Raw genomic sequence first — 16,331 nt, 5'->3', positions numbered from 1 at the left:
GCATTTTTCCTTTTTTAGAATTGAAAATTTGTTGTAACCCTGCATTGAACATGACTACAGGTGCTATTTTTCCAACAGCATTTGCTAACTTCATGTGTCTGTATAAAATTTAGTAATTCTTTCAATATTTCAAAATTTTAAATTATTAGTTGTTTCATAATAGTGATCTTTGTTTACTACTATAGTGTGCTAAAGATGTAGATGACAGCATTTTTTAGCAATAAGGTATTTTTAAATTAAGCTATGTACATTTTTTAGACATAAAGCTATTGCATACTTAATAGACTACAGTGTAGTGCAAACATAACTTTATGTGCTCTGGAAAGCTGAAAATTCAGGTGACTGGCTTTGTTGGAATATTTACTTTATTGCAGTAATCTGGAGATGAACCTGAAATGTCTCCAAGGTATGCCTATATAAGTTCTACTCATTTTTTAAAGCTTATTCTTACCCCCTTTTTTTTTTTAATAAATATGACTTTTTCCCTTGTAGTTTTAACAGTGGCTCTTGATTTTATAAAGGAAAATCTTTTGAACATTTTATTTTATAACTGGAAAAAATTACTTGACTAAATGATTTTTTATAAAGATTTTCCTGTTAATTTGGGGGGGATTTAATGCACTAAGCCAGGTTTTAATTAAAAAATGATAATTTCTTCATCTTTCCCATAGTTCTGTGCCTCTTGTTTCTATTCCCCACATTGCTGAATTTGTCAAAATTCCTTGCAAAGTGTGGGCAATCTTGCATTTGGGTTACAATTGTGAGCTTTAGTATCAGGGAAACCTGGTCTGAAAACCTGTCTTTACCATTTACTAAGAGTGTTACTCTAACCTCCCTGAAGTGGGAGCTAGGTGGCAAACTGACCCCTCTCTCTTTTTTTTTTAATGCAAGATATTTGCTTTACAGTATTGTGCTTGTTTCTGCCATGCATCAACATGAATCAGCCACAGTTTGGCATATGTCCACCCTTTCTTGAACCTTCTTCCCATCTCCCACCCCATCCCCTCTAGGTTGTCACAGATCACGAGGTTGAGCTCCTTGTGTTACCCAGCAAATTCTCACTGGCGATCTGTTTTACACAGGGTAGTGCATATGTTTCCATGCTCCTCTCTCAATTCATCCCACCCTCTCCCTCCCCCACTGCGTCCACAAGTTTGTTCTCTATGTCTGCATCTCCACTGCTGCCCTGCAAATATGTTCATCAGCACCATCTTTCTAGATTCCTTACACATGCATTAATATGTAATATTTGTCTCTCTCTTTCTGACTTACTTTACCTGTACAATAGGCTCTAGGTTCATCCAGCTCATTAGGACTGATGCAAATGCATTCTTTTTAAAGCTGAGTAAGATTCCATTGTGTGTACATATATATGCCACAGTTTCTGTATCCTTTCCTCTGTCCATGGACATCTAGGTTGCTTCCATGTCCTAGCTATGGTAAACAGTGCTGCAGTGAACATCGGGGTACATGTGTCTTTTTCAATTATGGTTTTCTCAGGGTACGTGCCCAGTAGTGGGGCTGGTGGGTTATATGGTAATTCTATTTTTACTTTTCTATAGCAACTAGCCTCTCTAAGCCTCATTTTCCCAATCTGCAAAATGGAAATAATAACAGTCCTTCAGGCAGTTTTGTTTTGTTTTGTTTTAATGTGGATCAAATACCTACCTATATACAACATACACCAATGTTCTATATTGTAAATTATAATTATAAATATTATTAATGAGCCTAAATACAAGATGATTTGGGGAGCATTCTTATATTATTCCTTATTTTAATAAGAATACATGATATGTTTCACCATTGACTATAACATTGAGTATAGATTTATATAAGCATTCTTTTGATCCATAGATGGTTTATCAATGAAATTCTTAATAGTTATTTGAACAAAGCCAAGGGTTAAAGCTCTGCTGGATCCTTCCATGTGAAGAGAAAACTTGCCATTACTTTGTCTCCCCTTTCCTCCTATACCTCAGTCTCTCTTACTTTATTCTACAGACCTATTTTATTATTTAAATTTACACCTTATCAAAAGTGATTGTTTTACTTTTTGTTTTCATGTTTGTAAGTGTATTTTTATTAATGTTGGTATTTAAGTATAACTTGAAGACAATAGATCTTTGTGCTCCCCTTAATTTTGTGATTTTTGCACCTGATTACTCATATGAGATATTTTTCAAAACAGGCAAAGAATATGAGAATTTTTTTAGGCTTTTAATTTTTTTTGTTAATTTTTTTTTTTCAATTTAACCTGTTTTTCTAGAGAGACATCATTTTCAGGGGCCAGAAAAACAATGTTAGTTTCTTTTACATTGTTGTATTTCTATTACTGTGTGTATCATTGCAAAGTAAACAATTGATAGAAATCATGTTATTCTTCACTTTTTTTTTCTTTTGTCTGCCAACCAAATGAAATCTGCTTCATTTTTCAAGGTCACTCAGGAAGGATACAATGCTATTTACAGAAGGTTAAGTGAATCCTAGAGTTTCAGACAGAGTTTCTTCTTGATGAGAATATATAATAGAATATTACCGAATGAAAAATTTTAGGAACTTTTAGGGAACTTTTTAGATGTTCTGATGATGGAATTATAGGAAATGGATTTAGAAAGACTTCAGTGATTTCTGTCGCTTCTAATCAGTTTGAAACCGCAGCCTGTATTTGGATTATGCTCTGTGGATGTGTGAGAGCTATCTGCTATCTTTGTGTTCACCTGGGGTGGAAATTTTCATTTTCATATGGAATTCATTTTTGCAAGAGTGCCTTTTCTATATTGGTGTACAAATGGGTGTGTTAGCTTAGTACAATGCCATTTTAAATATAAAAACACCTTAGATGTTTATCTTTATTGCCTTGACTATGAGTTTTCTATAAGAATATTTGAGCAACCTTAGTATTGGATTTTGAGATAATATATATATTTAAGATAATATGTATATTGTGAGTAATGAGGTAAGAGGAAAATATTTGACATAAGCCTGGAGTATCTTAAGATAGATTTTCAATTATTGCTCTAGTATATTGTGAACAATTCATGGAGGTATAACAAAATTTATGTGTGTGTATATGTGTGTGTGTGTGTGTGTATAGGAGACATGCTATATATACATATATAGATATGTATATGTCTGCTGTTGTATATAATTCTTTTAGATTATGAATAGAATCTTCATTTCAATATAACTTATTAAATTGCATCCTTGTTCCTAAAGAGTTGCTTCAGTTTTCAAAAATCACCTTGTTTATACTACAAATTCACACACCAGGAAACTACTTTTTCAGAGTAAACTGGGGAACTAATTAGACAGGGGCAAGGAATATAACATTGGAAGTTATAAAAACCAATCTTCAGCTTATTCTGTCTGAAAACTCATGCGATATTTAACATGCTAACTTCCACAGTGCTCTGCATGGATTAGGTGCTCTGGAAGACCTGAATGCCTGAAATCTTTCATTCTTAATTTTAAAAATTAGGTGAAAATGCCTATCATAATGAATCTATATTTAAAAGGAGTTCTAAACATGGGAATAGAGTAAAGCAACTGAGTGGCTCAAGTTCTGAAATTTTAAAAGAAATTCCTTGTTATAGGCTCCAGCCTCAACCTAACTTATATTAGTAAATAAGTGTTAGTCACTCAGTCAAGTCCAAGACTCTTTGTGATCCCATCAACTGACTGTAACCCACCAGGCTTCTCTGTCCATGGAATTCTCCAGGCAAGAATACTAGAGTGAGTGGCCATTTCCTTCTCCAGGGGAATGGCTTCATCCAGGGATCTAACCTGGGTCGGCCTGCATTGCAGGCAGATTTTTTACCACCTGAGCCACCAGGGAGGCCCTTATATTAGTAGTTACAAACAAAACATTACTAGTAATACCAATGTCTAATATTATTTCTCCATATCCTGATTTCTTACAGTTGAGAAAATGAAGTCAAGTTTGTCTATTTTCTTCATTTAGGGCTTCTGCAAGGTTTGTTTTGCATATGTTTTGTCCCAGGTACTTGTGTGCTAGAGGTTAAGAAAAAAATAAATCATTATGGCATGTTCCTGTCCTTCCAGACATGTCCAAGCTAACAAAGGGAATGACACATAAGTGGATCGTTTCACTACAACTTGTAGACTGACTTGGATTCCAAAATAAAAGGCAAAATGTATTTGTATTCATTGTTTTGGACAGTGTTTTCAATATGTTTGTGTTGGAAGAGGTCATTGAGAGAACACGATTACCAGCTGGCCCGCATGAGCTGGACCCAGGCAATTGGGAGCTCCTTACCCTGTCCACTGGAGAAGGCAATGGCAACCCACTCCAGTATTCTTGCCTGGAGAATCTCATGGACAGAGGAGCCTATCAGGCTACAGTCCATGGGGTTGCAAGAGTCAGACACGACATAGTGACTAAACTGCCACCACCACCCTATTCCCTGTCAGTGAAATATTCTGCCCACCATTCCACTAATAGGATCCATTTTCATGGATGCAGACTTGAGAGAGCAATGTGTAATTGAGATCATCTGGACAATATGCGTAACTGAACTCTGTTAAGGCCTCTCTATAAACTTTTATGATTCTGGCAGCAGGTGCTAAGATCTACTTGCCTTGTGCCCGGAGTAAGCTCCCTTCCTTATTAAATCTGTCACCTACTGATCTGGAGTGGCGTGCCTCTTTCTTTGGCCTCTCCTTGCCCTCATGTACAAGGGCCAGTTTCACATTTCACCTGGGAAGCTCCCGAGATTTCAAACCAGCAGAATGTAGGGTGAGAATTGAAATGGTTGAGGATAACATCTTGGACAGTGTCTAGATTCAAGAGACACTTAATAGAGGATTCAGCAATGAGATAAAACAGAACCAATTGGAGAAGTAGACAGGACCCACAAAGAAATGACTAATTTATGAAGTTTTCTCTTTCAGTTGATATCACTTCTGCCTAGCACCTTCTTTCCCTCACACCCCTCCAACAGACTCCTAAAGAGCCCTAAGTCCCTGGTTACAGTTCTTACAACACATTGGTGATGATCTATTTATCTTCCTCCCCACATGAATAATGAGTACTTGAGGAAAAGGAAGTGTCTAATTCATCTGTATTTCTAGCACCCCACACACATTTGCGAGGTAGTAGATACTCAATAAATGTTTAATTAAGGGATTACCCAGAAGAGAATAAGGTCATGATTAAGATAGCTTAACTCAACAGTGGAGATGTGATTATAGATATAGAATATAGCACTAGCAAAGAGAACACAAATTTTAGTGGCTTTCCATAGTGGAAAATTATCTGTGGCTCATGGAGCCCAAATTAAGTGTTCTTGATTGGCAAGTAGCTCTCCTCTGAACAGTGACCTAAAAACCATGATTTCGCCTATCTTTTTTTTCACCATCTTCAGTATACAATAAGGAGTTCCAGAGGAGAAGAGCAATGACAGACTGTACTCACAGTTTTCAGGGGCCAGGTGTGAAAATGGCACATTTTGGCCTCTAATCCTTTGCATATGAGATAACATCAGTGATGGACTTCCAGCTACCTGCAAGGGAGTCTAGAAATGTGCTAGCTAGTCCCGGAGAGAAATGTCCTCTCGTGCAATACCAATGAATATATACATATTTTAAAACATTTTCTTTATAGAAAATTTCATGCATACATAGAATATACATAAATGAAACAAATAAAAAAACTAATTATTGGAAAACATAGCAATTTATTTATCACCAGTTATATGTATGTCCCTGAACTAAAAGTCCTGTTAAGTGGTTTGCAATCTACTTTGAGAGAGGAAAAGAGGAGAACAAAGAGATTAATTAAATATCCTTCATAGAAACTGAATAAAACAATAATAATGATTCCAACAACAGCAACAATTTTAGCACTTACTTATTCATTGTAACTCTTAATCATTGAGGAATTACTTTCTTTAGATATGTCTTTCAGAAAGGTACTTGTCCTAACAGTGAAAAGAATTACTTTAGTTATTTTTCTGTCAAGTATTCCAAATAAATTTGTTACTTGCCAAAGAAAATTTCATTTTATTACAAATTAACAAGTTTGCATTAAACGCATTCAAATATGTTTGTTCTTTTGATATTGTATAACTTTAAGCTGAATAAGAGATATTTTGAGTCCCATCAATAGAAAATTTCCCATCAGTAGAAAATTCAATGTAGTTTCCTTTTTGTTATTATACTTTTCAACTCAAAACAGTACATTTTTCTAGGGGATATAGAAACTAGTAATGTGCAAAAGTGGGCTTCCCTGGTGGCTCAGATGGTAAAGTGTTTTCCTGCAATGCGGGAGACCCAGGTTCCATCCCTGGGTCGGGAAGATCCCCTGGAGAAGAAAATGGCTACCCATTCTAGTACTCTTGCCTGGAAAATCCGATGGACGAAAGAGCGTGGTAGGCTACAATCCATGGGTCACAAAGAGTCGGACACAACTAAGCCATTTCACTTTCACTTTCTTTCACTTTCAATGAGCAAAGTATGAAAATAACCACCAATACCATCACCCAGAGAAAGCCATTTTAAAAAACTGGGATATATCTAAAAATTTTTCATTAGTATAATATGTGTTAGTGTTTGTTTTTGTTTTATAAAAATGAGACCACACTGTTTGTTTTTTGCACTCGTTATATCATGAATGTAATCATATATTCTTCTGCATTATTTTAGTAGCAGTCTCCTAGTATTTAAAAATATGATGTATCAAATTTTATTAAGTCAATCCCTCAGTAGGACAATTAGGTTATATCTAGTTCTTCTTTATCATAAATAAGCTTCAGTGAAGATCTTTGTTATTGATTATCTGCCAAGAAATCTTATTGGAAAATGTCTAAAATGTCAAAACCATTAGTTCCCATATTTAAGTATACATAAGAACCATAATTACTGGATCTTCCCTGTAGCTGAGGCAATAAAAGAATCTGCTTGCAATGCAGGAGACTGGGTTTGATTCCTGGGTTGGAAGGATCCTCTGGAGAAGGGAATGGCAATCCACTCCAGTATTCTTGCCTAGAGAATCCCATAGACAGAGGAGTCTGGTGGGCTATAGCCTGTGGGATTGCAAAAAGTTGGACATGACTGAGCAACTAACACTGCTAAGAACCATAGTGGAGACTCAGACTCCCAGGCCCTAATCATGGAGATCCTGATTAGGCTGGTCTGGAAGCAGGCCTTGGAGTCTGAATTTTAGGAAGTACCTTCTGTGATTCTCATGCAGGAAACTTAAGCATCACTTTTTGAGAAATGATGACTTAGAAATGTTGTAAATGCTATATTTTCCCTCAACCTCTTGCAAAAAATGTCATTTTCCTACAATTTTTCTTGTTCAGTCACTAAGCCGTGTCCGACTCTGTGACCCCATGAACTGCAGCATGCCAGGTTCCCCATCCTTCACTATCTCCTGGAGTTTCCTCAAATTCACATCCATTGAGTCAGTGACACCATCCAACCATATCACCCTCTGCTGCCTCCTTTTCCTTTAGCCTTGAATCTTTGCCAGCATCAGGGTCTTTTCCAGTGTGTCAGCTCTTTACATCAGATGGCTAAAGTATTGGAGCTTCAGCTTAAGCATCAGTTATAACATAAAATATATATTGTCCTAGTGATCATGTTCATATTTCTTGCCAAAATAAGGCCATTTAACCTCCTGCTTTCTACCAGATAAAGTTCTATTTATTTTTTTAAATATCATTGATACACACTGATCTGGCAATTTTTAAAAGCTACTTGTTACGCTGGTTTTAAATAGAAATGTTAGCATATAGACAGCTACAGCTTTATCATTTTTATTATCAAGATAAAAATGCTACACTTTCTTTTTAACAGGGGTTCTTGTCTCAAAAGTAGTTATCTCTTGAGGTAGTTTTACCAAGTAGATAATGTCATAAATCTTAAGTCTTTTATCACACAACTTGGATTATAGAAAACATTCCTACAGTTGTGATGCTATCTTTAAAAAAAGATAGTAAATTTGGCCAGCTACATACAACATTTAGCTCTGTTCAACTCATCTTTTGTTCTTCTTTTCCATGTTTATCCCAAAGAAGGGTATCTACATGCTTAAGTCATGAACTTCTCTTGAGAAATATGCGAGGCGCACTATGACCTCTTAGCAGCGCAGAGTGTGGCTGCAGTTTTCAGTTCTGTCCTTAGTCAAACACACAGAACTTTATAAACACCCAGAGGCTCACTTTCTCAACCAAAAGCTAAGAATGATACATGTGTGCTTGTCTTTTCTCTTTATTTTATATATTTTCCATCTCACTGAACATTGATTTTTGCCACTAGCTTTTATAAAATCAGTGTATTTCAGAACTGAAAGTAGCTGTAAGGTTCATTTTGTACAACCTCTTGATTGTATGTCTAAGGAAGCTAAAGCTCAAAAAGGTTAAATGATTTAACACCACATAAGTAATTAGTGACAGAGTCAGGCCTAGAGTGTCTGTCTCCTGACTTAATCAACAAGGATTCTCACTAATTTTCAGTATTTATGTAGGGCTGTCTTGATTTCAGTTCTGTTCATTTTTTTTAAAGAAAATGTGAGGCATATTAAATTATGGTAGAATACCAGAGACACTTGGAGGGCTCAAACAAAACCTTGTGTGCACCAGGACCCAGAAACCCCACAGAGACTGAGCCAGACCTGCCTTTGAGTGTTTCAGTGTCTCCTGCAGAGATACGGGTCAGCAGTGGCCTGCCGCAGGGGCAGGGAAACAGACCTGGATCACATAGCGTGTGGCTTAAGTCCTCTTGGAGAAGGTGGCCATTAACCCCACCATAGAGCTGCCGAGCAGACAACCCACAAACTGCAGAACAATTATACTGAATAAATTCTCACACTGGTAAGAAAGTTCTAGGACCTATAACAGATTTCCCAACGTTGGGGTCTGGCAAAGAGACTGACAACCCCCAGGGAATTTGGCTTTGGAGGCCAGTGGGATTTGATTACAGAACTTACACAGAACTGGGGAAACAGACTCTTTGTCACGTGGAGGGCACAAACAAAACCTTGTGCATACCAGGACCCAGGAGAAAGGAGCAGACTGCACGAGAGACTGACCCAGACTTGCTTGTGAGTGTCCAGGAGTCTCCAGCAGAGGCGTGAGTCAGTGGTGGCCTGCTGCAGGGTCGGGGCACTGAGTGCACCAGTGGGTGCATGGGACCTTTTGAAGGAGGTCCCCATTATCTCCATTACCTCCTCCACAGCTGGTCTTAGGTTAAACAACAGGGAGCGAAGACAGCCCCGCCCATCAATAGAAAATTAGATTAAACTTTTACTGAGTATGGCCCATAGACAGTAATCCAAGTCTATGCCCAGACCAGTAATGCTAAAGAAGCTGAAGTTGAACAGTTCTATGAAGACCGACAAGACTTTCTAAAACTAACACCCAAAAAAGATGCCCTTTTCATATAGGGGACTGGAATGCAAAAGTAGGAAACCAAAAGATATCTGGAGTAACAGGCAAATTTGGCCTTGGAGTACAGAATGAAACAGGGCAAAGGCTAATAGAGTTTTGCCAAGAGAGTGCACTGGTCGTGGTAAACAACCTCTTCCAACAACACAAGAGAAGACTCTACACATGGACATCACCAGATGGTCAACACCTAAATCAGATTGATTATATTCTTTGCAACCATAGGTGGAGAAGCTCCACACAGTCAGCAAAAAGACCGGGAGCTGACTGTGGCTCAGATCATGAACTCCCTATTGCCAAATTTAGACTTAAATTGAAGAAAGTAGAGAAAACCACTAGACCATTCAGGTATGACCTAAATCAAATCCTTCACGATTATAAAGTGGAACTGAGAAATAGATTTAAGGGACTAGACCTGATAGATGGAGTGCCTGATGAACTATGGACAGAAGTTTGTGATATTGTACAGGAGACAGGGATCAAGACCATCTCCAAGAAAAATAAATGCAAAAAAAGCAAAATGGCTGTCTGAAGAGGCCTTACAAATAGCTGTGAAAAGAAGAGAAGCAAAAAGCAAAGGAGAAAAGGAAGGATATACTCATCTGAATGCAGAGTTCCAAAGAATAGCTAGGAGAGATAAGAAAGCCTTCCTTAGTGATCAATGCAAAGAAATAGAGGGAAACAACAGAATGGGAAAGACTAGAGATCCCTTCAAAAAAAGTAGAGATTCCAAGGGAACATTTCATGTAAAGATGGGCTCAATAAAGGACAGAAATGGTATGGACCTAACAGAAGCAGAAGATATTAAGAAGAGGTGGCAAAAATACACAGAAGAATTATGCAAAAAAGATCTTCATGACCCAGATAATCACAATGGTGTGATCACTCATGTAAAGTCAGACATCCTGGAATGTGAAGTCAAGTGGGCCTTAGGAAGCATCACTATGAATAAAGCTAGTGGAGGTGATGGAATTCCAGTTGAGCTATTTCAAATCCTAAAAGATGATGCTGTGAAAGTATTGCACTCAACGTGCCAGCAAATTTGGAAAACTCAGCAGTGGCCACAGCACTGGAAAAGGTCCGTTTTCATTCCAATCCCAAAGAAAGGCAATGCCAAAGAATGCTCAAACTACCACACAATTGCACTCATCTCACACGCTAGCAAAGTAATGCTCAAAATTCTCCAAGCCAGGCTTCAGCAATACGTGAACCGTGAACTTCTAGATATCAAGCTGGTTTTAGAAAAGGCAGAGGAACCAGAGATTAAATTGCCAACATCCATCAGATCATAGATAAAGCAAGAGAATTCCATAAAAACATCTATTTCTGTTTTATTGACTATGCCAAAGACTTTGACTGTGTGGATCACCACAAACTGTGGAAAATTCTGAAAGAGATGGGAATACCAGACCACCTGACCTGCCTCTTGAGAAATCTGTATGCAGGTCAGGAAGCAACAGTTAGAACTGGACATGGAACAACAGACTGGTTCCAAATAGGAAAAGGAGTACGTCAAGGCTGTACATTGTCACCCTGCTTATTTAACTTCTATGCAGAGTACATCATGAGAAACGCTGGGCTGGATGAAGCACAAGCTGGAATCAAGATTGCCAGGAGAAATATCAATAACCTCAGATATGCAGATGATACCACCCTTATGGCAGGAAGAGAAGAAGAACTAAAGGGTCTCTTGATGAAAGTGGAGAGTGAAACAGTTGGCTTAAAACAGCATTCAAAAGACTAAGATCATGGCATCCAGTCCCATCAATTCATGGCAAATAGATGGAGAAATAATGGAAACAGTGAGATACTTTATTTTTTTTTGGGGGGGGCTCCAAAATTACTGCAGATGGTGACTGTGACCTTGGAATTAAAAGACGCTTGCTCCTTGGAACAAAAGCTATGACCAACCTAGATAGCATATTAAAAAGCAGAGACATTACTTTGCCAACAAATATCCATCTAGTCAAAGCTGTGGTTTTTCCAGTTGTCATGTATGAATGTGACAGTTGGACTATAGAGAAAGCTTAACACCAAAGAATTGATGTTTTTAAACAATGGAGTTGAAGAAGACTCTTGAGAGACCCTTGGAGTGCAAGGAGATCAAACCAGTCAATCCTAAAGAAAATCAGTCCTGAACATTCATTGGACGGACTGATGCTGAAGGTGAAACTCCAATACTTTAGCCACCTGATGGGAAGAACTGACCTATTGGAAAAGACCCTGATGCTGGGAAAGATTAAAGGCAGGTAGAGAAGGGGACAACAGAGGATGAGATGGTTGGATGGCATCACCAACTTGATGAACATGAGTTTGAGCAAGCTCTGGGAGTTGGTGATGGACAAGGAAGTCTGTTGTGCTGCAGTCCAGGGAGTTGCAAAGACTTGTACACGACTGAGCAATGGAACTGAACTGAGCATATGTTCTATTCCTTTCTATAATTATGTCCTTGCCGGGGACCACACTTTTTAGAGATAGTACAGAGTAGTTTTTATTAGTTTCAAATTTAACTAAAATAGATTTGGGTTTGGATATTGACCTGTAGGGTAATCTGTCATCCTAGTTTTCTTGGGACTGGCTTTCCCTGAACATGGGACTTACAATCCTTAAAGCAGTAAGTCCCAGGGAAACTGGACCACTGACTACCTAACTAACCACGTGGCTGTGAGACCATGGCATGTTATGTTACAAGTCTCTGTTTTTTTAATGTGTGAAATGGGAAAAGTAATGGAACCTAACCCATAGGAGTTCAGTGACAATTAAATGAGATAGTATATGAGATATATAGATATATGAGATAGATACAAAACACAGCACTCACTACATAAACCAAGCCCTTGATAAGGACTCAATAAATAATAGCCATTATTATTAAAACTGTTTTCCAATTTTATTGCAATATTATTGACATACAGCAATGTATAAATTTAAGGTGTACATCATAACGATTTGACTTAAAACTATCATAAAATGATGTCCACAGTTTTATTCAACATTCATCATCTCATATAGATACAAAAAGAAAAAGGAAAAAAAATGCTTTTTTCCATGTGATGAGAACTTCTAGGATTTATTTTCTTAATAACTCGCATACAGGACTTCCCTGGTGGCTCAATGATTCACTTTCCAAAGCGGGGAGTGTGGGTTCAATCCCTGGTCAGAGAGCTTAGATCCCACATGCCTCATGGCCAAAAACCGAAAACATATAAAACAGAAACAATATTGTAAAAAGTTCAATCAAGACTTTAAAAAATGATCAACATTAAAAAAAAAATTCTTTGAAAATAACTCTCATATATATCATCCAGCAATGTTATCACAGTATAGTGTGGTCATAGTCATCACACTATATATTACATCCCAAGTATGATACACTTATTTCATAACTGGAAGCTTATATCTTTTGACCACTTTCATTCAATCTCCCCTCCCCCACCCTTATTTATGGTAACCACAAATCTGATCTGATGAGTTTAGGGATTTTTTAAGATGACCTGTGTGAGTGAGGTCATATAAGGCTTATTTTTCTCTGTCTGACTTACTTCACTTAGCATAATGCCCTCAAGATCCATGCATGTTAACTCAAGTGGCAGGGCTTCCTGCTTTTTAAAGCCATTATTATTGTTGTTGTTTTGCAAAGCAAGTAGATTCCTCAAAGCACTCATTCTCAGAATCTAGATCTTCATATCTAGGATTTGAAATAAATGAACTTTATGTTTAGCTTTGATGTCTTCATTACCTTCCAGGTCACTTCTTTTTTCGTTGTATTTATCCTTGAAATTAAACAGTAAAACCCATGGCTAAATAGAATCCACCATTGCATGTCCTTTCATATTTTTAAGGATATAGGTCAGAACAAGACAAATTTACTGTTTGGAAAACAGTATGGATGAATGAAGAATCAAAGGCAGCATACTGCTATGAAAAGATAAGGGGAGTTAGCCTAGATTATAATAATGACGCGGAGAAGGCAATGGCACCCCACTCCAGTACTCTTGCTTGGAAAATCCCATGGACGGAGGAGCCTGTTAGGCTGCAATCCATGGGGTCGCTAAAAGTCGGACACAACTGAGCGACTTCACTTTCACTTTTCACTTTCATGCATTGGAGAAGGAAATGGCAGCCCACTCCAGTGTTCTTGCCTGAAGAATCCCAGGGACGGGGGAGCCTGGTGGGCTGCCGTCTGTGGGGTCGCACAGAGTCGGACATGAGTTAAGTGACTTAGCATAGCGTAGCATAGCATAATAATGACAACTGCTATTTTGTTGAGTGTAAACTCTAGGCCATATATTAATGATCATATCCTTCTATCTCTGCTCCAGTCAGTGATCCTCAGAAGTAAATATTGTTATCCTCCTCAGTGTTCAAATGGAGAACCAATCTCAGTGAGCTTAAGTTATTTGCCCAAAGATAGTGTTGCTGCTGCTACTGCTGCTAAATGACTTCAGTCGTGTCTGACTCTGTGCGACCCCATAGACGGCTGCCCACCAGGCTCCCCCATCCCTGGGATTCTCCAGGCAAGAACACTGGAGTGGGTTGCCATGTCCTTCTCCAGTGCATGAAAGTGAAAAAATAAAGTGAAGTCGCTCAGTCATGTCCGACTCCTAGCAACCCCATGGACTGCAGCCCATCAGGCCCCTCCGTCCGTGGGATTTTCCAGGCAAGAGTACTGGAGTGGGTTGCCATTGCCTTCTCCGAAAGATAGTGTTGGGTTGGCTTAAAGGTTCATTTGGCTTTTCTGTAAGATGTTATGGAAAAACCCAAATGAACCTTTTGGCCAACTCAATAGTAGTGAGAAGTGCAACAGAGATTCTAAGCCAGGTCTGAACTTTCCAAAGTAAATGCACTTTTAACTTATAACCAACAGGGTAATTTTGCAGAAAAGTATTTTGCCTCTCTGGGTTAGTTTCTTCACCTGTACAACTCAGAAGGAAAGGAAATTGCCATTGATGATTGCTTATCACATTACACATAATGAGCTATGCACGTTACATGCATCAGCTCATTTAATAATTGTGAGTAAATATTACTTCCATTTTGGGGGGTGTTGGGGGGAATGGGTGGGTTTTCATCCTCTTCCAGCTTCTGACAGGGAGTCATTCTTACCAGTGGAAACATGTCTTGCTGCTAAGTTGCTTCAGTCGTGTCCAACTCTGTGCAACCCCATAGACAGCAGCCCACCAGGCTCCCCTATCCCTGGGATTCTCCAGGCAAGAACAATAGAGTGGGTTGCCAGTTCCTTCTCCAATGCATGAAAGTGAAAAGTGAAAGGGAAGTCGCTTAGTCGTGTCCGACTCTTGGTGACCCCATGGACTGCAGCCCAACAGGCCCCTCCGTCCGTGGGATTTTCCAGGCAAGAGTACTGGAGTGGGGTGCCATTGCCTTCTCTGGGAAACATGTCTTAGCAAGGGGCAATTCCTGCTTGGTTTCCAGAGCCCTTTCTTTCCATGGTTCAGGAAATACCCAGCTTCAAACAACATATGCCAAATAGAAACATTCAAGGGAGCCAAATTCTGCTCTCCTACACGCCAGCCAGTCCAAGAGAGAGACCCTCCAAAGCTCCCTGGCCAGAGGATGTAGTCACTCGCCAAAGCCCTCCCCTGAAACACTACCTTGCCCTCCTAAAGACCAAAGAGGGTGTGGTGGACAGTTCACTTCATATTGGTAGAAGATGTTTTGATTTACCCTTGATTGCATAGAATTCATGGCCAAAGCTCATAAATTCTATTATTGGAAATGTCGGTTAACAACTGTCTTTCACCAAATATTTTTCTGTTAATCTCATTGCTTTCTAGTTAGCATTTTTCATGTATACATTTCCCTCAGTTTCTTTCTCCAAAAGTGTAATGATACATCCTGGGACCTTTGTGGATCACTGTGCTTTCTGGAACTTTTGCCTTAGGCCTCTGAGGAAACACTGCACTCCAGTCATGAAGAGGAAGACCCTTTGAAAGGAATGGAACCCTATCTCGTAAGGAGACTTTCTTGCCGCAACATCCAGCTTCCCCCTCTCGCCTTCAGACAGTTGGAACAAGCAGACTTGAAGAGTGAATCAGAGAACCTTCAGAGGCCAACCAGCCTGCCCTTGAAGATTCTACCCCTGATTGCTATCACTTCTGCCGACTCCAGTGGGTGAGTGACCTTGGGTGACATTGCCCCATTTTCTATTTTAAACAATGATTGTTATCTGGTATCTCTTGAGTTTTGTGGCTCATTGCTTGATTTGAGTCCAAGGGAAATGGAGTTGCTAGAGTCAAGAGAAAATCTGGTAGTTTTTCTCAGGTAATATTGCAGTCTCTACAAGAGGAGACACTTTAGTCAAATTATTTTACATGGAGTATTTGAAAAAGTATTGATGAATGCAAATGAGTATCTGGGGAAAGGAAATTGGGCTTGGAAATTAATACTGGTCACAGGTGGTTAAATAGAAAAATTTCTTAACAAATGAGAACTAATGGACAAATTAACATGTAGGCATACATATCTGAGAACAGTAGGCAATGTTCACTGATGCAAAATGAATTTGGAATCAAGAAGAGATTGTACTATAATTAGAATCAAAGGAAGTACACAACTGGCCATGAGCCTAATAATTTGGCCTTTGATATTTTCAGGTCTTGCTTACCAGAATACTGTTTCAGTTCCCAGCATAAGGAGTTTTATTCTGCATTAAAATGTATAGAAGAATGAGTGAGGCCTCCGATTACTAATGTAGCATTTGCATTTCTTACTTTACTAGGTATTTGTGTTTTTATTCTTTTTCTGCTGTTTACAGTGGGGTTTTTTACTCTTTAATAGCAATTACCAGGTAAAATGTTGTCAAAGAAAGTGAGAATTGTGGGCACATCCATTATTTGATTTTTTGGGCCAGCTGCCTTTTGAGAGGAGGAAGAAACTAGTGGTCCACACTTGAACAGACAC

The 16,331-nt window shown here is 38.7% G+C and overlaps 1 long non-coding RNA gene across 2 annotated transcripts in view; it reads left to right on the top strand.

Annotated features, from left to right (window-relative positions):
- The window catches only part of LOC138984186 (uncharacterized), a 509,093-nt gene extending 493,557 nt beyond the window's left edge, over nucleotides 1–15,536 (top strand). For both annotated transcript variants that reach the window (XR_011461445.1, XR_011461446.1), the window contains exon 4: nucleotides 15,313–15,536. This is a non-coding gene — a long non-coding RNA (uncharacterized lncRNA). The remainder of the gene's footprint in view (nucleotides 1–15,312) is intronic.
- Nucleotides 15,537–16,331: the final 795 nt, after the last annotated feature.

Source organism: Bos mutus, chromosome 20 (genome assembly GCF_027580195.1).
Source record: "Bos mutus isolate GX-2022 chromosome 20, NWIPB_WYAK_1.1, whole genome shotgun sequence".
In the NCBI taxonomy this organism is placed as follows: Eukaryota; Metazoa; Chordata; class Mammalia; order Artiodactyla; family Bovidae; genus Bos; species Bos mutus.
The sequence above is the reverse complement of the archived record's forward strand: the minus strand, read 5'-3'. Positions and strand labels throughout refer to the sequence as shown.